This window comes from Manis javanica, chromosome 17 (assembly GCF_040802235.1).
Source record: "Manis javanica isolate MJ-LG chromosome 17, MJ_LKY, whole genome shotgun sequence".
Classification (NCBI taxonomy): Eukaryota; Metazoa; Chordata; class Mammalia; order Pholidota; family Manidae; genus Manis; species Manis javanica.
This window is the reverse complement of record NC_133172.1, coordinates 35,937,773-35,961,605: the sequence shown is the minus strand read 5'-3', so window position 1 is coordinate 35,961,605 and position 23,833 is coordinate 35,937,773. Positions and strand designations below refer to the sequence as shown.

At 46.2% G+C, this 23,833-nt stretch overlaps 1 long non-coding RNA gene across 1 annotated transcript; it reads right to left on the bottom strand.

Moving 5' to 3' along the window:
* Positions 1-651: 651 nt before the first annotated feature.
* LOC108404976 (uncharacterized) lies at positions 652-15,088 on the bottom strand. The gene is made up of 3 exons (XR_001855061.3): positions 14,924-15,088; positions 2,926-3,110; positions 652-1,923 (listed from the first exon to the last, which is right to left on the bottom strand). It is a non-coding gene; the product is annotated as an uncharacterized lncRNA (long non-coding RNA).
* Positions 15,089-23,833: the final 8,745 nt, after the last annotated feature.

The following is a 23,833-nucleotide window of genomic DNA, read 5'->3' as shown; positions in this document are numbered from 1 at the left end:
TCCCGCCAGCAGTCCTGCTTGCATGGCTGACCCCAGAGCTCCCACTGACCCACCCCTTCCCTACAGCCCCTCTGCCTCTCCATCACAGCTTAATCTCTGAACAGGTGGGAGGGCTGGGCCACGGCTCTCAGCTTTCAGGGCCAGGAGCACAGCAAGGGGAAACTCATTACATGGGTTTAACAGGGTTTAAAAAGTGTTAAAGAGTCCTGTGGGCCAAATTAAGGGGCCTCCACTTGCAAGCGGAGTTATGAAGAGATCTAAGGCAGGTTTAGGTTGAGAGCAGGAGCCCAAAACTTGGTCTAGCACAGTTGCAGAGGGAAAAATGCACACTCCAGGGAGTTCCCCAACAGAAAGGGCAGGACAGGTGCTGGAGGCTGGGAGGCTGGCCTGGGGGCCTGGGGGCCTGGGGGATGCAGAATGCTGAGGGGCAGGCTTTCCCTTTCTTCTCCATAAATGGTACAAAAGACCAAGCACTAGTCATCAAGAAGTGGCTAGTTAAATTAATTAATGTATAATTAGGGTCTATCTGCAGGCTGGGATTACTACATGACTATTAAAAAGAATGAGGTATATCTGCAAGACTTGACAGAGAATGGTTTCCCCAAAATATTATTAAATTAAAATAAATGAAATATAGAACAGTATGCTTCATTGTTTATACACACACATATATTTAGGTCGAACCATACGACATTTCCACTTTTGAAAATTAAAGCATTTGTGTGTATATGTCATACATATGCATTAAAAATGTCCATGCTGATATGTATGTAGAATATCTTCGGCAGTTCACACAAGACACTGATAACCGTGGTTTCCTCTGGACACACCCCATGGGAGTCAGGGTCAAGAGTAGGAGGGAGAGTGACTTTTCAGTGCATAGCCTTTTTTACCACTAGAACCTTCTAAGTCCTATATCTATTCTATATTTGGGGGGAAAAATGTTTTCAGAAATATACTGCATGTTTCCATGACATAAAGCATCTCTGTGGACATTATGATCCCAGCCAGGCCTCACAACTATCACAGGCGGTAAGTACCAGCGACAGTCCCGTGGTATAGATGAGGAAGAGAGGGTTCGAGGCTTTCAGAAGTGGTTAAGCAAGAGCCCCTGGGAGGGCAGGGGCAGCTGCCTGACGTCTTGTGCATAGTCAGTGGTGTCTGCCTCCAAAGGCCGAGTGAATGCCACATTTCCTCCCCCCTAGGCAATCAATGCAGCCCAAAATCTTCTGGGTTCTGCCCCAGGTCCCCTCCAGAAACAGCCTTTGGAGGCCCAACAGTCAACATAGGGCTACTCACTCTTGCTCAGGGGTCACTTTGCCTTTGGAGGGAGGCTCTAATTGAGGGCTGAAGCTCCCATCTGATGGAGGGCCATCTGGACAGAGCATCAGAAGTCTTCTCAGAAGGCCGTGCCGACTTGTGGTCCTCTGAGACTGCAAAGGCTCCGGGTGAGCAACCCCCCAAACCAGGTGACCATTCTCCTCATAGGCCAGGTTCCAAATACATCTTCAGACCACTGTCACCTGCCCCTTCCATGCAGAAACTAAAACAGTGCTGTTGATCACAGGGACGGGGTCCACTTATCTCCACTGACTACTAAGCTAAGTATAGGAAAAATAATGTGTGTGCAAGCACTGTCCAAGTAGTTCACAAATATTATCCTTGTGTTCCATTATGCCATGAGTCTCACAACATGGATGCTATACAATCACAATTCACACATAAAGAAATGGGCACAGAGAGGCTGAGTAACTTGCCTATGGAGGCGGGAACTCACTTCAAGCCTGGTGAGGCCCATGCTCTTTCCTACCACATGTTACTTTCTGCCTAGGCCATTACTTGGAAGGAACCACATCTTACCAGGTCAGAAGAGCTTGATTCAGAGCCAAGAATCAGGTTCAGGAATCAATCTCCAGATGCCATCTGTAAAAAAACAATAACAAGAAGAAGAAGACAGGCCCAAGAGTCAAGCCCTGATCTACCTGGTTCCAGAAACCAGGACCTTTCTAACACTGCAAGCTCCTCTCAAAGAAGGTAGTGGCCAGCAGTGGCCATTAACCCCTGCGTTTGCTGGCCTGTGTTTCCCTGAGGGTTTTAAGGAAGCTTAGGTGAATATTTCCAGAGGTTTGAAGTGAAAGGCAGGTCTGAGGGGTCCACGCAATCTCCGCTTTTAACTGACGAACTGTCTCCCTTGCTATTGGAGCCCATAGGAGGGCAGGAGTAGCTACCTGAGGCTCTGAGGGAAACAGCGGTGCTCCTGAACTTGCATAAGTCATTCTACTGGCTCTTCTCAAGGTCCTTGGTAGGAGCAAGTATCCGTGTGCTAACCTGCACACAAATCCTTTCCAGAAAGAAAGCCTATGGGGTCACTTCAGAGGCAGAACAAACATGCAGTCAGGGCACCGGTGAAGTAAGGCACTATCCACCTTCCACCACTGAAAAATTAAGGCTGTGTTATTCGATTTTTTTTTAATGAAAGTAGCCATCCTACAGAAAATTGGAACTTGGCTGGACATGTTGCATACTTATTTTACAGATGGCAGAGGACACTTAATCTTGTCGGTGCCTAGGGTTCCAGTAATAGTTAAGGTCATATTGGTTGCTGTAATAAACAAATCCCCCAAAATGTATGATGGCCCAAACACAACAGAAAATTATTTCTCCCTAGTAAAGTCGGAAATGGGTGTTCATGGCTAGTGCATGGCTTTCCTCCAAACGGTGATTCAGGGACCCAGGCTTTCGGATGGTGTGCTCTGCTGTATTCAACATGTAGCTAGCTCCCAAGGTAACCGTGCTCACTGGCATCAAACCGCAGAAGGGAAAAGCATGGAGGATTGCATATGGGAGGTGTTCATGGTCTGGGCGGAAAGTAACATACACGTGCTCAAATTCCATTGGCACAACTCAGCCCTATGACACACCTACCTGCAAGTGAGAATGGGAAATGCAATCTGGGAAGCGAACATTTATTTTGGAACCAGATGGCCAGTGTCTGGAACAACTTCCAAAGATATTCATCTGAGCCTGATGGAGAAGCTTGTTTATCCCCAACTCCAGGCAAGATGGCAGATGGGGACAGGAGGCCATGTCTCCAACCTCCTGTAAGGTATCTGGAAAAAGTAATTCTTCAATAAAGAATGAAGGATAAAAACTGCTTTAAATGCAATATATAGGCTTAGGAAGAGAACAAACTATCAAAATATAAACTTCTGTTAGATGGAACTTATACTTCAAAATGCTGTCATTTAATAAGTATTTGCTTGACACCTACCTCAAGTGGGACATATAGCCAGTCTCCAGGAATATGATGTTAAGTTGTCATGGAGCTCACAGGTTTATAAGGGAGGCAGACATTACTCAAGTAATTGCACTGAGGTATGATCCCCTGTCTTGGTTTCAATGGAGGTGATATTAGGAAGGTGATCCCAGGAAACACAAATGGCTGGGGTGGGGGAGTGAGGAAATGAGTCAAGTTGGGAAAGGAAGCCAGGAAGGTGTGCATCTTCTAGCCAGTTACCACTGTGGCAGCTGGAGCTCAGTCCGTAGGGATCTCTGGGCACCTGGGAAGGACACATACCTCCCAGTGTTCCCATCAGGAGGGCAAGGGAGCTGGGGTATTCATATACCAACTGTCATCAGTCTTTAATTAAATTTAGGGATGCTAATTTTCTGGCACTTCTGGCCTGTTGCACAGTTGGACAGAACAGACACTCCCAAGGCCGAAGGGAGCCCTGAAGTAAAAAAGGTGCAGGTGCTGGCAGTCAGGGGCTGGGCCACGACATATGCTGACACAGTAAGGGTGAAGGGTGAAGGGCGAAGGGCCTGGCAGTGACAGTATCTGCTATGTCATCCCTGTGCCATGAATGAGAAACATAGGGAGAGCAAAATGAGAGTAAGATGATCAGGCACAGCAGAAGGGGTGGTGGGCTCTGGCGCCAGACTGCACTGTGACCTCCGGCACATCAACAGCTCTCTGCCTCAGTCTCTTCATCTGTAAGAGGGGCAAATACTGTTACCTGCTCCATAGGGTGGCTGGGAAGATTACTGTTCTTTAGAGGGGCTAGAGGGGCCCCGGGCCCCACCTGCGCCCCTGCTCTGCAAAGCCTGCTCGCGGAGGTATTCCTCCTCGCTGTCTCTCACAGCAGGTGGCTTCCTCCCTGCATCAGTCACCAGGCCACCACAAATCAGGCAGCACTCGCGGCCTCTTCCCTGGAAACCAAACTTCCCATGACCCAGGGACTGGCAGAATCCCGGCCTGCCCGCCCTCTGTGCTCCATTGATCCCACCGGACACTCGATAGCCCATTGGTACGTGATGGCATCTACTTCTCCGTTTGTTGGGTTCCAGTTCCCGGCCAGTTCTGAGCACCCGGCCACAGGGAGAACAATGCCCCCTCTGTTCCCCCCAGCCATTCATGTCGACTTTTGTTTCAGCCTAAAATAACACCACGCTGGAGGATATTTTCTTAACACCACCAAGCCCTGTGGAAAATGAGGCGGGTTGTGGCTGCTTGGGCCCGGCTGATAACAATGTCATGATGTATAGGTGAACTCCTGCTCCTCCAGGCCTGGGTGACCCTGGGATTAGGGCCACGCTTATCTCCCAAGACATCTCGGAGTGTCTGGGATTTCATTTCATGACGGAGGCCCTGGGGGCTGAAGTTATGTTATGCGCTTATGAGAAAAGTGGACTATTCCTGGTTAGGGCTGGAGTGGATTATGGCTGATCACTCGGCCTAAACGGGGGACATCTGAGAATGTTGAAGAACGGAAAAGGATTCTGCAAACCCAAACAAACACGGACTTCAAGCGAAGGTTCAGGCCCTAAACATTTTAAAAGGCCTGCCTGGATGAACACGGGTCTCGTGAAGAGTGGACTTCCAAAGTTGAAAACCCCTTCAAAGTCTCTGGTCGACCTGTCGGGAATAGCTCTCAGCACAACCTCTTAAGCAGCTCCATAAATCACACACCAGCAACTTCATGCCAAAAGGTGCTGTTTAAAAAAATTAAGAATTGATTTGTCTAAAATACCTTGAAAAAAAAAGTCCCAAACCCACCACTTTCTTTATTAAAGTTCACAGAAAATAAATATCAAATTTCTTTCAGCCTGAATTCTCTCTCCAACTATAATCAGAGAAACTAGAGATGGAGGAGGGGATAAAAGAGGTCACGGGTGGGGGAGAACCCTATCGGGTAACTTTTTCCATAATTTGTGCAGTAAAATATGTTGCCACAGTCTTTGCAAATTCACTTTTCCATCTGCTTTCGAAAATCAAACAGAACCCCACAAACTGGAGAAATCCCAATTCTAGAAATTTCTAAAAATGTTATAGGATGACAACAACAACAAAATTAAAGAAAAGCTTCCGTTTAATTACAGACAAGTTTTCTATGTAGTTCAGCCCCGTCATGAAATGGAATTGAACTTCCTTTCTGATTCATTCTTGAAAACCTCAGTGTTGATTTTATCAGAAACAGATCTGACGCCCTTGCGGTGCGCCCTGGGTCAGTCTCAATCCTGGATCCCCGTCTTCATTAAAACTCATCTGTTCAGATTGCTTGGGGAGAAATCATAACAGATCGGGTTCGATTGCTTCTCTGTTCATGAAAAACACGTACTGACCTTTCCCATGCCTTATTAGAGTAACTAGAGGTGACAAAAGTCACAAAACACAGTATTTTCCTAAAAGGGCCCCAAACCCCAAACCTCCTGTGGAAACACATAGCACTGGAAACAGCTGGGCCTCCCTGTCTTCTGGATTGCCAAGCCCTGGCCGCTGAAAATGGCTATCACCAGATTTGCTCCTTGCCCTTAGAAGATATTCAGGTGACTGTGGATGTCCCTAAAAGCTGAAAAAAACACTTTAATCCCCTCCCCCCCCCCCCACCCTATGGACCTTGGCATTGATGCCTCCTTTTCTCACTAACCTTAACTAAGCCACTTAAAAAGAACGTGAAGGGGGGCATGGGGGAAATCTTTATAAATCGCCATCAAAACCTGACCACAAATGGTTCCAATTTGCTGCAGTGATTAAATCTATGTGAGTTTAAGGGTTTTCATTCAGGTCATTTGCTACTTTGGAATTTTGCTGCATGCCTGGCTAAGAAAACGAACTTATGAGTCACTGGCAAGCATAAAGAAGGAAGACAGGTACTAAACAAACTCCAAGCAGAGCTTAAGTGGATATAGAAAATAAAGACTCCGAATTCTAAATATGGATCTGAGACAAGTGTAGAAGGGGTTAGAGCTGCCTCTGTGCCCAGTGGGGCGGCCCGAAGTCTGCTTGCCTTTTCAGAGCAGGCAGCCTGGGATCAAAGTAACAGCCACCAGTTTGTCAATATGCTAAGCTCGGTGTTTACACAAAAGTGTCAGTGGCGCTTTTCACCACAAAGAGGCTCATACATTCGAAGATTAATTACTTCCAAAACAGAGATTGTGTGTAAATACTGGCTTCTCCAAGGCCTAGCCTCCCCAAAGGTATTTGCTTGGGGCCCAGGATGAGATGTACTGCCAAAGGCAGAGAGTTGGGGGCCAAAACTGAGAAGTTGATGGAGGTGCCCCTTGATCACAGTACTTTTTTCTCAGTACAAGTGGTTTCTTGGTATTTTTCGTCCCTGGAATACACAGGCTGTACTCCATGTGGTCAAAAGCCCCATATGCGAAATGTCTCTCCTCTCTTCCGTCTCTCCTACACTTCCATTGTGGGGCAAATTTTCTGAGTCACTCCCTTCCCTCTCCCCTCCCTCTATCACTATCTAGTCATTACATAGGCCACCATGCGTAGAGGGGAAATTGATGGACTGCAGAGTCCTTGTGAAATGATCCCAACCAAGGCATTTAATTTCAACCTCAGTATCCTCCTATGTAAAATGAGGACAGAATACATGCTCACACCATCAACAAACACAACCAGTTAGAAGATTTAAAGGAGAGAAAGGCCATCATAATAGAAAGCAACAGGTTATGGTGATGAAGACAGATTTATAGACCTGAAAGGATCTTGTTTTATCAGTCAGTGGAAACCTATCTGGATGTGAACTACACACCCATGTGCATGCACACACACACATACACACACACATACACACACACCACTCCTCAAAACAAAAGCCAAGCCTGAAGCTCAGGATAGTGTCCACAGAGTGTGATCCTCAGACCACATGCAATAAAAGTACTGAAAATGTTTGTTCTTAAGTCAGGTTTCCAGGCTGCTCTCCATATCTAGAACCACATTTCCAGTTCAGTGTTTGCTAAATGAGGTGCTTCTATCACTGGTGTTTATAGATAGCATTGAATAGTAGAGGATGGAATGCCCTTCATTTTTACAGTCATCTTTATATTTTAAAGAGTATTATAATGCATCTGACAGCACAAGTATATAGGATTTCACATAGCAGGTGAAAGTAAAACTAGACATATAAGAAAAATAGCAGTTGTTCAAAAAATTTACCTAAATAATCAGATTAGGGGAGGGGGCAGAAAGAGATAAAATCATAGAAAGAGTCCTGGTATACAATTCTCCCTCTGGAGATGAGAGAATTTGTATTTCTTGAAGCTCCTCAGATTGAAAACATAACTTGAGTTCCACTTCAGGCTCTATAAGGAAGTGGTCCCCTCTTCCTTAATTGATTTGTTAAAAGAAAAATCATTCAACAAGGGGTAAGATGCTGGTGTAAGATTCTGTGGTGTGGATTCAAAAAAATGTATGCATCCCTATTGTTTATCACAGCACTATCTGTAATAGCCAAGATATGGCAGCAACCTAAGTGTCCATCAGTAGATGAATGGATAAAGAAGATGTGGTACAAATACACAATGGAATATTATTCAGCCATAAAAAGAAAACAAATCCTACCATTTGCAACAACATAGATAGAGCTAGAGGGTATTATGCTCAGTGAAATAAGCCAGGCAGGGAAAGACAAGCACTAAATGATTTCACTCATTTGTGGAGTATAACAATGAAGCAAAACTGTAGGAACAAAACTTGGTGACTTACAGACTCCAAGAAGGGACTAGCAGTTACCAAAGGGAAGGGTTGGGGAGGGTGGGTGAGGAGGGAGGGAGAAGGGAATTAAGGGGCATTACAATTAGCACACACAATATAGGTAGGTCACAGAGAAGGCAGGATAGCACAGAGAAGACAAGTAGTGACTCTACAGCATCTTACTACGTTGATGGACAGTGACTGTAATGGGGTGTGGGGGGACTTGATAATATGGGTGAATGTTGAAACCATAATGTAGCTCATGTGAAACCTTCATAAGATTGTGTATCAATGATACCTTAATTAAAATAAATAAATAAATAAAATAAGGGGGGAAAATAAAAGATTCTATGGTGTGGCTGATGCCCTGGGCCCTGTGGGCTGCCCCCAGGACTTCAGGAACTCCTGGCACTGAAGAGAACTCTCATGGAAAGTATTTTGAAGGAAAGGTGGAACAGATAGGAGAAGAATCTTTCCCAAAGCCCTCACTGGGACCCCCACAGCTCTGCTCTCATGGTCACTGATGCCAATGTGGATGTTTGCTCTAAACCCTCCCTAGGGAAGCCCAAGATCTCACAGATAATCTACAGGGTCAGAAATAAGAAAGAATATGTTCTTCTAAGTCCCACTCTCGGGTCTCAAACAAACTTCACTCACTGATTCATTCATTCATTCATTTATTATTCAGCAAATACTTGCTGAGGAAGGACCCACTATATGCTAGTCAGTGTTCTAGGCACAAGGTACTCCACGGGGAGCAAAAAGGAAGAGGTCTCTGCCTTCAGGAAGCTGGTGGTTCAGCAGGGGTGGCACAATCAGCTGGCAGACAAACATACAAGCCAGGTAATAGCAGAAAATGTCAACTGTGAAGGAAATGAGAAGGGTGCCAGGATAGATGTGAGAGCCCAGGACACCTCTCCTAGGAACAGTTGTCAGAAGAAGCCATTCTGTGGAGCGACAGGACAGGTGGTCCAGGCAGAGGGAATAGCAAGGTCAGAGTCCTAGCGGCAGGGTACACCAGCAGTGGGTGACACTGGGCAGCAGTGGGGCGTGGAGCCGGGCAGGGAGGTGGGCAGGTAGGCCACGTTCAGTTACCAGCCGCTGGAGGGCTCCAGCTGGGGAAGGACAGGGTGAGACTGACATTTTAGAACACCCACCTGCCTGGATGGGTGGCAGTTCCACTCTGCCCCAGCCAGACTGGTCTCCTTGATTTTTCACCAACTACCCCAAACGTGTTCCTGCCACTGAGCCTTCACGCTCACTTTCCTCCTCCAGGAATGCTTCTGTCCCGAAGAGTGATGTGAGTGAAGGTCTTGTCTTCAGGTCTTGCCTCCAACGTCCTTCCATATCAGAGGGGCTGTCATCTCTGACTACACAGTCTGTAAAGGTACGCAGGACCCACACACCCCCCCAGCGTCCTGCCCACCCCCCATTCTGCTGTATTTCTCCCTGTAGCACATAGCTATTATACAGCATACGTATGTTGATGCGTTTGTCTCCCCCAGGCAAATGTAAACATGCTGGGTACATAGTGAGCACTCAATAAATATTTGCAGAATGTGTTGAATGGCTAAGTGGGCTCTGCTGGTCAATTAACCTCTCAGAACTCAAGTTTCTCTTTGTGTCAAATAGGCTCCATAGGACCCACTCTAAAGGTGAGTCACATCCACTCACCACTTTACTTATTAATAGTTTATTTATCCACACACAAGTTAAGAAATATTGATTGACCATCTTCCATATGCCAGGTACTGTGAGGAAATTCAATGAGATGATGTATCTAACTAGCTGATATAATAGACAATTTGTTAGGCTTAATAGATAATAAATTAAAGAAACTAATAGAGCACCTACTGATCACCTAGATAGGTATCCCACAAGAAAGCGCAGCCGACAGCATCACGCTCTCAGCCAGGGTGGACTTTGGTTCCAGGGCCAGGCAGGACCTTCACTGCCATCAACTGTGCTGTTCTCCTCCACCTGCACCGTCCCCCACATCCATTCTCCTCCTTCCTTGCCCTGCTCCACACCCGACAAGGATGACCCCAGAGATGGCGACCCAGGTGCCCATGATGTCTGGCTCCCGACTGGCCAGCGGCAGGCCCCACCAGAACAGTTGGGAAGAGGAGAGGACAGAACATCCATTCCCTGCTCTCGTCTCCCTTCAGGCCGTGGTTGCTGGCAGTGGCCATGTCTTTCCGAGCTCCCAAAGGGTAGCACCGCCCTGTGGGCTCTGCCCTGACTTGCTCAGGTGCCCTTTCCTCCCTTGCCCTTTCAGGCCTAGAGATAGTAACCCTGCTAGTCCCTGGGGTGTTTATCATCCTTTTGATGATGCTCTTAATGTCCCTGAGGGCAGGCCCTTCCACAGATCCTTGAACCATCTGAACTGGAGCCCATTTCCTGCTGGGACTCTGAGCAGTAGACCAACAACATCAATTAATAGTGAGAAAATAGTCATCATCTTAGTCCACTCAGGCTGCTGTAGCAAAAGTACTGTAGACTGGGTGGCTTCTAAACAACAGGAATTTATTTCTCGTGGGTCTGGAGGCTGGAAGTCCAAGATCAGAATGCCAGCACGGCTGGGTGAGGGCTCTTCTCGGGGCTGCAGACTTCTTATATGCTCACATGGCAGAAGGGGCTAGGGAGCTCTGTGGGGCCTCTTTTATAAGGGTTCCACCCTCATGACCTGTACACCTCCCACAGTCCCTCTTACTAATACTATCACATCAGGAGTTAGGATATCAACAACATATGAATCTGGGGGCACAACACTCAGAATGCAGTAATCATATATATTTAAAAAACAGTTGATATAGGTATATATAGATATATACATGCATATATACATACTATTCTATATCTACCCCCCACTCCTCCACCCTAGTATGTGGAAATGCCACACTGGATGAATGTCAGACATCCTAGGGAGTGCATACCTCTCCCATGGCCCCCCCTTGCAGCTGGGCCCCTTCCCCTCCCACCAACACCACGGCAGAATGGCATTAAAACACCTATGACCCATGCCCTACAGAACTTTCCGGAAACATCTACAGCTACCAGCACTCACTGCCTCATGTCCTCCACCCCCAGCAACAGCTGTACCCACACCTTTAGATCAAACTGGTCAGCTTCTTTCCAGCTTATAGATTGCCAACTTGTCTCCAGGCCTGGGAAGTGGCAGAGTGGGTAGGACAAAAAGCAGACTTGCGAAATGAACTGGCAGCCCCTGGGTGCAGGGGGAAGGGTGGTGCTGGGGTGCATTCATTCCTCGGCATTCATTCCTTCAACCTTTGTCACAGGCCAAGAATATGCTGGGCACAGGGCCAGGCTCTGGGGACCCAGAGATGAAATGGCCAGATAAGGATTGGAGCTTTGAGAAGCTGCGTTGGCATGAAAAGAGAGAGAGAGAGAAAAGGGATGTGTGAATGCAAACCAGTTTGCTGAGCCCACATTTCTTGGCAGGAGGAAGAACTGCTCGAGGGGGAACAGCAGGTTCCCTCCACTTCAGGATGGGCAAGAGACCCAAGTGGAACTGGGAAGGCCCTGGGATAGTGTCTCAGGACCATCCCCATCTGGGCAGGAGAGCGTCATCATCCACTTGGCTGTGAATTGCAGGACATTTGTTCCTAAGGGACCAAGGAGAGCAGGGAGCCATAACACCGCAGAGAATGCTATTAGAATGGTTAATTACAGGGGACTGGCAAGCCGACTAATGGAGATACAACAGGTTGTTAACAAGACAAATGGGTTGTGTGGCCTTACTGGTGTCCTTACCAGGGAGCTGATTCACCGTTGTCCCTTACCTTCCCCCTTACCTTATCTCTCATTCTGATCATGTCCATGATGGCGAAACAGAGAAGGTGTTATCACTCTCATCTGCCCATGGCATCTGATTTTGGATAGAACTGAAGAAATCAGTTTGCTGACTAGCTCAGTACGGGGAAGCCAACTTCTGGGTATAAGGTGCCTAGTGGCAGGACGTAGCCTGAAAGACTCCACTCTGGGCAGCAATCCAGAGAGCAGATAAAAGGTTGGTTCCTGGAATCACATCTGTTGGAAACTTCCTGGTGGTCACAGGTTTAGAGAAAATTCTTATTCCTCAGATGTGTTGTTCAATGCCTCAGGTCATAGCAAGGGAGGAAAACTTGGAAAAACAACATGAGAGGGATACTGTGGAAGTTCACCCAAAACCCGGGTGTCTGAAAGCTACACCAGGAGAAGACAGATGTCAGTGTGAAGCAGAAGCAAACACACAGGCCTGAACAATGGCCCTCCTCAATCTTTGTGGCCTCTGCCATTTAATTCCTGGCACAGGTGACCTTTAAAATGCTACAGTGTGGATGAAGAGATACAGTCAGGTGGGTTTCATGAAGCTGCTGGCTTTTTGAGCCAAGGGACAGGAGGACAGGAGAAGAGATGATATGCATCAGCCACTGGAGGTGAAAAGTAAACACTGTCAGTATAAATAATTAGGCTCTTAAAGAGAGCTTTTCACACCCTTTCGTGGGCACCCATGGGAGCTGAGAAGGGGAAAAGAGAATGAGCATAATGTGCTGCGCTTACCCTTCCCCTCTCCGTTCATCTTTAGGGAATGATAAGAGGCACTAAGAGGGGACAGGGGAGAGTGGATGAGGGTCCAAAGACCCCAATGACTTGTCTGAAGATATTGTGTACCTTGTATATAGGTGCATTTGTCTGACTTTTGCAGGGCTTTAGAATAACCCACTCCTCTAAAGTTTAGAAGAGCCCATCTCTAAGAGATGTAAAAACAAGCAACACAGAACAAGGAAATGCAGGCATTCAGATCCCCAGGGCTGGAACCGCATCTGTCTCAGCCACCACTGACTTCCATGTAACGCGGAGGCTGGCACAGAGGATGCGTTCTGTCAGCGTGGAAGCACAAACAAAGGAACAAACAGCAGACAGCCAGGCCAACAGCCCCCACGCTGTGCTGCCTGGCCCACAGCGCTGTCAGCCAGCGTTTCTCGAGCAGCTTCTAGGGATCAAGAACTTTTTGTCCCTTAACTCATTCCATCCTCTGGGCCATGCTGCAGAGGAGGAACTGTTATCCCCACCTTACAGATGTGGAAACCTACATTTACTGGGGTAAACCTACTGCCCAGCTGCCCAGCTGGCTAAGAGCAGCAGGGGGATGTGACCCTAGAGCCAGCTGCTCAAGAGGTCATAGTTATCCACAACTGGAGGGAAGGGCAATATGGGTGCTCTCTCAGAGGAGGCCCCATGGGTCCGGACCTTCAGAAATGAAGGCCCAGATGCCCAGCTGGTCAGACAGGTAGGTGACCACAGGCCGAGGCCCAGAGAACAAGCCCTGTTCCCTCTCCATTTGACATGCCACTTTCAGGAGAAGGTGAAACATGGGCTGAAGCAACTCGAGCCACAGCTGAGGAGATTGGAACGTGCCCCAGGCCTCCCAAGGAGCTACTGGGAAGATGCACCAAGGTCCTCATGATGCCTGAGATGCTGCTTTCCAGTTAAAACCACCAAACTGTGCCTGACACTGAGGGCCGCACTCTAGTTTCGGAGGCCAAACTTGAACTTTCTACTTGCTGACTGAAGGGAGGACCATTCAGGAGCAGACAAGCTCAGGTGCCTGACCTGGAACCAGCCAACAGGAAAGTGGCCGTGATGGAATTCGGTGACTCCCAGGCTCTGCAGGACACTCTGTGGCTAACAGGCCTTGACACGGCTGGCTTTTCTCTCCTCCCAGTCTCCCACCCCCACACTCACACCAGATCCCTGGAGTGGCTCACGAGGTGACAACTGGGTGTGAACATATGGAGCTGATGGGACCACAGGGCATGTCAGGAGGATGGTGGCCCCCCAGTCTCACCATCCCAGGGAAGAAGTTTTTCCAGCTGCTGGGCAGTGCCACATGCCCAGATGGGTGTCCACAACTGGGGATTGCAGAAAGAAACAGGTGGCACACAGACAAACTTTTTTTTGCGCATCTATATATAAAGATACATATAGATGTGTGTGTGTGTGTGTGTGTGTGTGTGTGTGTGTGTGTGTGTGTGTGTCTGTGACTGACTAATGTGACTTTGGGATAAACACCCAGCCTCACCCATATTTGACTAGGCTCTGGGGCCAGAGAGCCTGCATGTGAATCAGTGTGACTTTACCTCTTGGGCTGGTGACTTTACCTCTCTGGGCTTCAGTTTCCTCATATGTTAAGTGGGGAAAATACCACAGTGCAGAGCCGCCCTCTGGAAGTTAATACTGACTAGGTTAATATATTCAAAGTGCTTGCACAGCGTTCTGGCCTATGCTAAGCATTCTCCAAGTGATCCTTGTTATTATGATAGCACAGTCATTATTGCTCATAAGAATGCTAAATTTACTTATGTTAAAAAAGTGGTAATTTTTAACCACTGGATAAGTGGCATGTGAATGATTGTAATTTGGGGAACACTGGATTTCTGGCTGATGTTGTCAGTCTGTCCTCTTGCCTTGTGCCTGCAGTCCCAGTGGGCTCCTCATGTGCTGCATGTCCCCAATGACACGCTGTGCCCAAGGAGCCTTTACCAAGTGCAGCCAGCTCTCTAGGTGGCCTCCCTGCTGCTTGGAGGCACGTGGGAGTGGGGAAGAGGATGCCCATTGTTCCCCAGCAAGCTCCTCCAGCTTATCTCTGCTCCACCTTGACCCAACTATCTCTCCTGGCTCCTACTAGAAACCTAGAGGGTTTAGAAGAGCCCATCTAAATCTTCATGATCTCTGCCATTTAATTCCTGGCACAGGTGACATTTAAAAGGCCACAGTGTGGATGAAGAGATAGTCAGGTGGGTTGACCTGACTCATCTGATGGCAAGAGATTCATGAAAACTTTAGCCCTTCCTACTCTCTGCCCACACCTCTGGCCTTGAGAAAGCAGTCTATAGCACCCAGATCCCATGGGATACTAGGCCAAGGGCTTACCTCAGACTTGCAGGTAGCTGGGCAAAGCATGCCAGCTACATGCCTGCAAACCAGCCCTGGCTGGATGGGCCCACGCTCTGCCCCTTCAGTGTCCGAGGGAGGTGCTCCTAGCAGGCTCACCACACTCCGTTTGTGGAAATAAAGGGGAGCACTCTATTTCTGCCTCCAGGGTCCACTCTGAAGTGAACTTTGGAAGGCTTCTGTTTTGCATGTCAGTACCAAATGTCCTTGGAGGGGAACCAAGATTAACTTTCCTTATCTTGAAGTCGGCCTGACAGTCAACTGGCTCATGGCAAAGTTCCACTGCAGTCCGAGAAATCCAAACCATCCTCGAGCACCTAAGCTCCCTACCAAATTCTTCCGAGGCAGGGGCAGCCAACTGAGCCCCAGTGACCCCAGCCCTGCCTGCACGGGGGCATGGGAGCAGGTGGTCCATGACCGTTGGAGTCTATGGTGTCTGACAAGCATGAACCAGGGCTTCTTCACACACGCTGAGACCCCTGCACACTAGGCCCCCTTGGGAAAGGGAGTGATGGGAAAGGGTTAGGGAGACCGTGGGGGCCCCCAAATCCTTGGGAGCCTCTGAAAGGCTCCGAGACTGAAAAGAAGAAACTAAACCTGAGCAAGGCCCTGGACTTAGGAAGGCTGAGGCCTTAGAGTAGTCAAAACAGTGTGCAACTGGCAGAGGAGTAAACAAACAGATTAAGGGGACAGACCAGAGGGCCCCAAAGATTGATGCCTAGAACACAGTTTCCAGGGCCTACCAACTGGTTGTGGAGAAAAATGGCCTCTTCCATAAATGATGCTGGGAAAGCTGGTTAGCCATTTGTTGGGGGAATAAAATTAGGTCATTGCCTACACCATCCACACACAAAAAATAAATTTCAGGTGGATTAAAAATGGGATGGTTTTAAAAATTATATGAACATTCTGTTAAGTAAAATACCCAGTCACAGAAGGACAAATACTATATGATCCTATTTCATGAGGCACTAGAATAGTCCAGTTCAGAGACAGAAAATAGAATGGTGGGTGCCAGGAATTATGAGGTCAGAGGACAGGGAGGTTGGTGTTTCATGGCACAGTTTCATGTTGGGAAGATGAAGAGCTCTGGAGATGGGTGGTGGTGATGGTTGCTCGACAATGTAAATGTAGTAAATGTATTTAATGCCACTGAACTGTAATACTTAAAAACTTGTCACAATGGTGAATTTTATTATAGTTAAAAATAATTTTTGTCTTATTTTTAAAAATCATATGAGCATTAACTAAAAATTATATAAGCACAACAATACAAGAGAATAGTTTTCATAATTATAGGGTGGGGAAGGCCTTTTCGGTGTCTTAAGCAAGACATGAAATCTAGAACCCATAAAAGAAAAGGTTGACAGAGTTTTAAAGTCACAGTTGTGTTGATTGACAAAGGTTGTGAAGGAACGTTTTAATGACAATCAGAAGAACAAGAGGTTCCTAAACCTCAGCCACCTTCTTCCCAAGTTTGTCCTTGTCATACAATACTTATTTTATTATTGACCTATTTTTCCTTTAAACTCTTCTTTCAATCAGCTTAAGTGAGGTATGCTTTACATACAGTAAAATGCACCCACGTTAAGTGTCCATTTCCTGGAGTTTTGACAAACTTATATACCCATGTAAACTCATTTCAATCAAGACAAAAGTCTTTCCCTTCATCCTCAAAAACAGTGCTTTTTGGGTCCCTTCATGTCATCCGGGCTCTAACAGGATGCTTACTTTTGTGACAATGGGCCTTTTCTAAGAAAGTCATATAGATGGAATCAGAGAGCAAGCAGTCTTTCTTTCTGCTTTCTCTCACTTAACACAATGCTCTGGAAGCATATCCATGTTGTGTGTCCTTGATAATATAGGTTGTTCCTTTTCCTTATGCATTGAGGAGGGTATATGTTCCTTATGCATTGAGGAGGGTATATGGAAATGCCACAATTTCTTAATTTATTCACCTGTTGATGAACATTTGGGTTGTTTCCAATAATGGAGCTATTATGAATAATACTGTTATGAACATTTGCATATACATCTTATCGTGGATATATCCTTTCACTGCTTTTGGGCAAATACCTAGAATGGAATTGCTGGGTCATATGGTAAATGTACATTTTAAACTGATATTTAACTTAAATACATTTTGAAAGGAAACCTGATGACATTACTTTAATTGAAAGGCAGTATGACTTGCCATAAATCAAAGATTACATAATAATAAAAACACCAAGATTTAAATACATATAATAGTGTTGGTTTTTGTATGCAACTACTGAGTATATTATGCAAAGCATTGTTCTTAGTGTCTGAAAGATACTCTTGCCTGCAAAGGCTTTGAGCCTTAGCTACTCCCAGAAAACTCTTGTTAAAGAGGAAGATTAGCAGGTATTAGAGAGGAGCTGAAGATTGGGCTAGGTAGTCTCTGAGGGAGGGAATGACTCTTACTCAGTGTTGCTTAATGTCATGCCACCTGTAATCATCACCCATGCCTCAAAGAGCAGAAAGGAAGGATGACACAGGGAGCTAGGCTTGACCACCTCTGATATTGTTCACCTTCTTGGTCAAGGAGAAAGGTCGTACAGCTATACATATACATTTACTTTTTCAAAAATTACAAGCTCTTATGGGCCAAGCACTGCTGTAAGCACTTTACAACTTTCAGTTCATTTATGGTAGGTAGGGCAGAGCGACTCTTTATAAGAGGTGAAGAGAATATGAAAAGCACACTTAGCTGTTCTCGATGAGAATAAGCGTTTTGACCCAGGTCAGTAACCTCCCAAATAATATGCATGCAAGATAGCAGAGCCCATACTCCAATCAGAAGCCATGCTCAGAGTCGAGCCTGGTCAGGATGCTCCTGGGCCCCTGTGACCTTTATGCCTACTGGCTCTAATGTCCAACCCCACAGCATAGAGGTGGTAGCCTACTGTTGCCTACAGTCACGGATCTGGAATCAGATCTAGGTAGGTGTCCAGGTCCTGCCACTTACCAGATGTACAATCTTAAGCAAGTAACTTAGCCTCTCAGGGCTCAGTTTCCTCATCAGTGAGAGGGGAATAAAAATAATACCCATTTATAGGCTCTGTAGATTAACTGGACGAATGGTAGGAGATGACACAAAAAGCATTTAGCCTGATGCCTAGCAAGTAGTCCTGATGAATGTCGGGTGTTGTTTTAACAATAATATGAAGTGCTAATACAAAGGGTGCTCTGTGGGTAAAGGAGTTTTATTTGTAGGTCTTCAGTCTGTCAACAACCTGCTATTGTTGTAGCCACTATGTACCTGGCACTGTCTTAGACTCTGGCTTCCTAGTGATGGAAAAAGAAACAGACGTGGTCCTTCCCGTCATGAAGCTTGTCCTCAGTGGGAGACGGAAGTAAGCATGAAAATAATAGATAAATAAGATAATTTCAGGTTCCAATAAGAGCTGTGAAGTTGATAAACTAGAATAATCTAGTATAAAGAAATTAGGTATTTCAGAAGGGACTCCCTGAGGATCAATGAAGTTGAGACCTAAATGACAATGAAGAGTCAAAAGAGGCCTTGAAAAGATGGGACAGGGAAATAAAATCAGGTTGAGCTTTCCAAGATAAAAGATTAGCATGTGCAAAGGCCCTGAGCTTACTGGGCTTGAGGACAGAATAGGCTAGAGGTGAGAGGTAGGTGGAAACCTGATTATCCAGGGCCTAGAAAGCAAGAAATTTATATTTATTCTGGTTGGAACAGAAATATTTTTCTTAAAGTGTTTTAAGCCAGAAAGATGTAACTGGATTTGAGTTGCAGGAAGATGATTCTATCCACTGTGCAAAGTATGAACCCCAGGGGCAACAGCAGAAGCAAGGAGGCTAATTCAGAGGCTGTTAGAGGAATCCAGTCAAGAGATATTGGTGGATTAGACTTGACTGGTCACTGTGCAGTTGGTGAGAAGCGGTCCCGTTCAGGATGCATTTTGAAGTAGGAGACAACAGACACATGGATGGATTAGATACAGAGTATGAGCAAATGGGGAGAGTCAAGAAGAGCCCTCAGTTCTTTCCACCAGCGACTGGCACACAGTGTTGCTACTTCCTAAGATGGAGGACGAGGAGGAGAAGAAGTAATATTTGGAGAATTTGAAGTTTAAGGTATTCTGATGGATGGCAGTCACGGATGGCAGCATCTGGATCACAGGGAGAGATCCAGGCTAAAATTAAAATTTCAGATTAAAATATAATGTATTCCGATTAACATGTATAGTGTCAGGGGGGCATGGGGAGGGCTGTGCAACACAGAGAAGACAAGTAGTGATTTTATAGCATCTTACTATGCTGATGGACAGTGACTTGGTGAAGGGGGGAGCCTAGTAAACATAATGTCCTTCATGTAATTGTAGATTAATGATACCAAAATAAAATTAAAAAATACACATATATATAATGTATTCTAAAACTATGGGAGCAGGTAACATCACCCAGAGAGAGAATGGTTCGAGAAGAGAGGCCGAGCTCTCCAACATTTCACGGCACAGGAGAGAAATATATTTGAGAGAGGCTGCAGACCACATTCCCCTCGTGGAGAATTTAATGCACACCAGCAAATTAAATGCTCTGATAAGACTCATAGTTAGTAAAGTAGGCTGCCTACACTTGCTTAACTTAGTATTTCCCAAATAATTTTGATCATGGAAACCTTTTACATATAAAACTGATTGGCAGATCGAGAGGTCAAACATGAGTGCAATCAGGGTGATGTGTGTCCCAGAGAACATCAAGAACAGGGGCCAGCAGACTTCTTCTGGTCTGCCACATAGCACAGAGTTCAGGCTTTCCGGGCCCTGTGGCCTTGGTCGCAAGTGTTCAGCCCTGCCAGTGTAGGACACAAGCAGTCCCAGACGACCTGTAAATGAACAGGCATGGCTGTGTTCCAGTAAAACTGCATTTCCAAAACCAGGCAGCAGGCCAGATGTGGCTCATGGTCCATAGTTTGTTGACGTCATCCCCTGATGTAGGATAAAGAGATCTAAAGAAGGGGAAAAGTGGAGGGAGGTGTGATACAGGGAAGAGAACAGGGCAGAATGGGAGGGAGAGTGAGGAGCTGCTTGGCTGGAGGCAGGCGCTGCCCTTGGGTATGGGTCTCCCCGTCACCTAGGAGGGAGGCAGGCCCTAGCATTCTGTTCCACAGATGGAGGAGCAGAGGTCAGAGGTTTAGCCACCTACCCACCTGGGACCGCAGCCCATGTCACCTGGGCTAGCCTAGATTCTGAGTCTAGCCACACTGATTCTCTACCACACCCCAAGACAACATGGGCGTGACAGAGGAAGAAGACAGTCCTACAGTGGACTCTGCCTCCCCCCATGGATGCAAGTTTACCCAGAGGTCACCTCTGCCCTCCGTCCCTCACCCAGACTAGGAATTGAGTAAATGGCCGTCCCAGCCCATGCCAGGCTGCCAGCCTGCACCCCTCCCTCCCTCCCCCACTCCATGAGATGAAAGGGGAAAGTGCCTCACCAAACAGAGCAGATACGTGAATTGACAAATGCCAGTGCCCATGATAGCAAAAAGAGATCCAAGAAAACACTGATATTTATTTATCTGGTGTTTTCTTTCAGATCTAGCAATGTGACAATAACACGTGTCACTGTCAGCCCAGGCCCTGCTGGAAACACCTTGAAAACTACGTGGAGGTTCAGAAAATAAACAGCAGTCACTCTGATTCCACTGATAAAATACCAGTGTAAGGAGAGCCTCCTGGGATCCATAATCTGGAATTGTCAGGGGATAAGAATTGTCTGCCTTTTTGATAAAAGATGTCAGCTACCCTTCTGGGTTTTAAACAGAAAGAAACACTTCTGATTATAAGACTGCTTGTATACCGTGAAGTCTGTTGAAAGAATCAGTGTGCAATGAATGTGCTTCCCTTGCCATCAATGTCCTTAAAATTTCCTTATCAGAAGAAAATTCAGCCAAATCAGTCACAAAAAGTACACAACTCTAGAGTGCCTTGTTTTTGTCTGAGCACTTGCTTTGTGAAGGCTGAAGTTTCCTGATCACTATTCAGTTCAAAATGCCTTCAAAGACTGCTCCAGAATCGACAATGACTATTTTTTTTAAGGCTTAGCACTAATTAGCCTCATGAAAGATTGTTTTGTTGTTCGTGGTCTGTGGTTGTTGTATGGCTTGTTTTGCCTTGAAAAAATGCTGCAATTGCTTTTTTCTTCCTCAATTGAAATTCAACAGGGGAAAAAAATACCCCAATTAGGAATCATCAGTGGACTGCCTCACACATAAGAAGCCTGGAATAAATAAATATTTATTGAATTAGTGAATAAGCAAATGAATATTAAACAGCCTCACATCTTGGGACAGACTAAGGATCCAGAATAAGAATTTGAACAGCCATCAATACCTGTTGATCAAGGCAAGCTAGAGGACCAGTCTTATTAATACCAAACTCAACTGACCTTCAGGATACTGTGAATGGTCTTTCATTTATTCATTCAACAAGCCTTCATGGAATGTCTGTGCTGTAGGCTCCCTGCTAGGTGCTGGGGGTACAGCAAGGAGCAGGATGACACAGTCCCTGACCACCTGGAGCTCCTCTCTTCATGGGCAAAAAGCAGACAGATTACAAGTATACAAGCTAAGGAAAGAATTTTAGGTTTAAATAGGTGATGTGATCAAGGTTAACAAGAGGCCAACCTGCTTTGGCTAGGGAGGTCCAGGAGGCCAGTATCATATAGTCTGAGCCCTGAAGAATTAGAATGAACCAGCTGTGTGAAAATGTTGATGTTTACAGAATATGAAGTTAACAGTACTCAGACTGTATTAGTTCTTCGTGGCTGCTATAACAAATTACCACAAACTTGGTGGCTTAAAACAATAGAACTTTATTCTCACCAGTTTTGGAGACCAGAGGTTTGACATCAGTATCACTAGGCTGAGATTAAGGTGTTGGCAGGACCACACTCCCTCCAGAGGCTTTAGGGGAGAAATCCCTTCCTTGTCTCTTCCGGCTCTGGAGGCTGCCAGCACCCACTGGCTTACAGCTACATCCCTCCAGTCTCTGCCTGTGTCTCCAAATTGCCTTCTCCCCATGTGTATTTCTTGCCTTCTGAACCCTCACCAGAAGCAACTTTAATGTCTATATTTGTGCCAATTGTCTGATTAAGACAAGGTAGGATTTTTCTCTCCTGTACTCAAAATTCTTCCACCTTGTACCCACTATTTAATCCCAAAGCCACCTCTGCTTTTTTAGGTCTTTCTTTAGGCCTTTGTTCATTGTTGCTAATTGAAAATCTCTTGAGTTAATCAAGATGCTTGTAGCATAATCAGGCTTGGCTATCTGGCCTGCTCAGAAGCATGTCACAAGGGAACATGTCATAGGTCATGTGATATAGTCCTTCAGCACCAATTTTTTTTTTACCTTACCTGTTTCATTTGGGAACATACCTGCAATGTACTATATTGTTCAGTATTTCCTAAAACAAATGATAGTCACTATAACTTTATCTTTTTTGGATGGCCCTGAAGTCATTAGGATGGATTTCTATTGCTACAGGACAGCAAAGCTCTATCCTGAAGGGATATTAAGTGTGGTACTGGGGACCCCTCCTCTGAATGTTCCCAATCTGCTAGGTTTTGTACCTAAAAGTGGAGGTCTCCCAAAACTGCTTAGGTAATTGATTCTTTTTCCATTGGGGTTTTTGCCTAGTCTCCATGCACCCAGGGTCTGCCCCCATGGGCTCATGCTGGAAACACCCAGCCCTTCCTGGAAGTCCTGTCATGAAGAGATGAGTTTAGGCCACTATGATCTTTTCTAAAACACAAATAGGTATGTCACAGCCCTCTCTCCACTTTCATCTTCCTTCCCCATCTTGCATGCTTAAAATCACTCAATGATTTCTCATTGCTTTTATGACAAAGACCAACCCCTTCCATGGTCTTAACATGGCCAACAAAGCCCAGCCTAGTGTGGCCCATGGTGACTTCTCCAGACCCACTCCCACACTCGGGGGCTCTAGCCACCCCAGCCTCTGCAGTCGCTTCTATCTCCAGGCTCCCATCTGCCCCAGGGCCTTTGCACCTGCAGTTGCCTCTGTGAGGAGTGTTCTCTCTCCCCATCTCTCCTTGTTGGTGAGCTCTTCTCTTGCTTAGGTCTCAGCCCAAGTCTCCTTCTTAGGGAAGCTTCTCCTGACCGTGCTGACTGGCTCTTTTTTCCCTACAGGCTCCCAAAGCACTGGGTTGTTTTCCTCTGTTGCTTTTATTACAGATGAACAAATCTGCATTTATTCATGTGATGGTATAATCGGCTCTCTCCACCTCACCCAGATCATTCCCTCCTGAAGGACTGTCTTTGTTCTATCCACTGCTGCATCCCCCATGTATCACACACTTGCTGCTGCATACTTATGAATGAAAGAAAGAAAGAATGAATGAATGAATGAATGAATGAGTAAATGAAAATGAAAGAAGGTTGCTGAAGTCTTAGATCACCAAAGGTGAATGATGATCTCAAATAGCATTGCTTGCACCTACTTTAAGAGAAGATGAAACACCTTTCTTTTAGAAGTCTCTCTGTTTCTAGGGAAAATTGGACCCCACCTCTGCTCCCAATTGGTCTTGTACTACCCACATACATCTGCCCCAGCCTGGGCAGGCCTAGGCCTGTCATTCAGCAAGAAAATGATCTGACTTTTGCCATCCTATGCACCCAGGGCACTAGCCCTGTACGTCCTCAGAGCCCCCATTTACTGGAGTCCCCAGCGCTGGTGGGGAAGCAGAGTTCTGCCTTCCTGTGGACCAGGTTCCTCATCCTCAAAAGGGCTTCTGGTTCCACACACTGTCTGACAAGGTCATATCCAGCCACACTCTAAAGGGGCAGAAGCCCAAGAACCACAGCCATTCCAGCA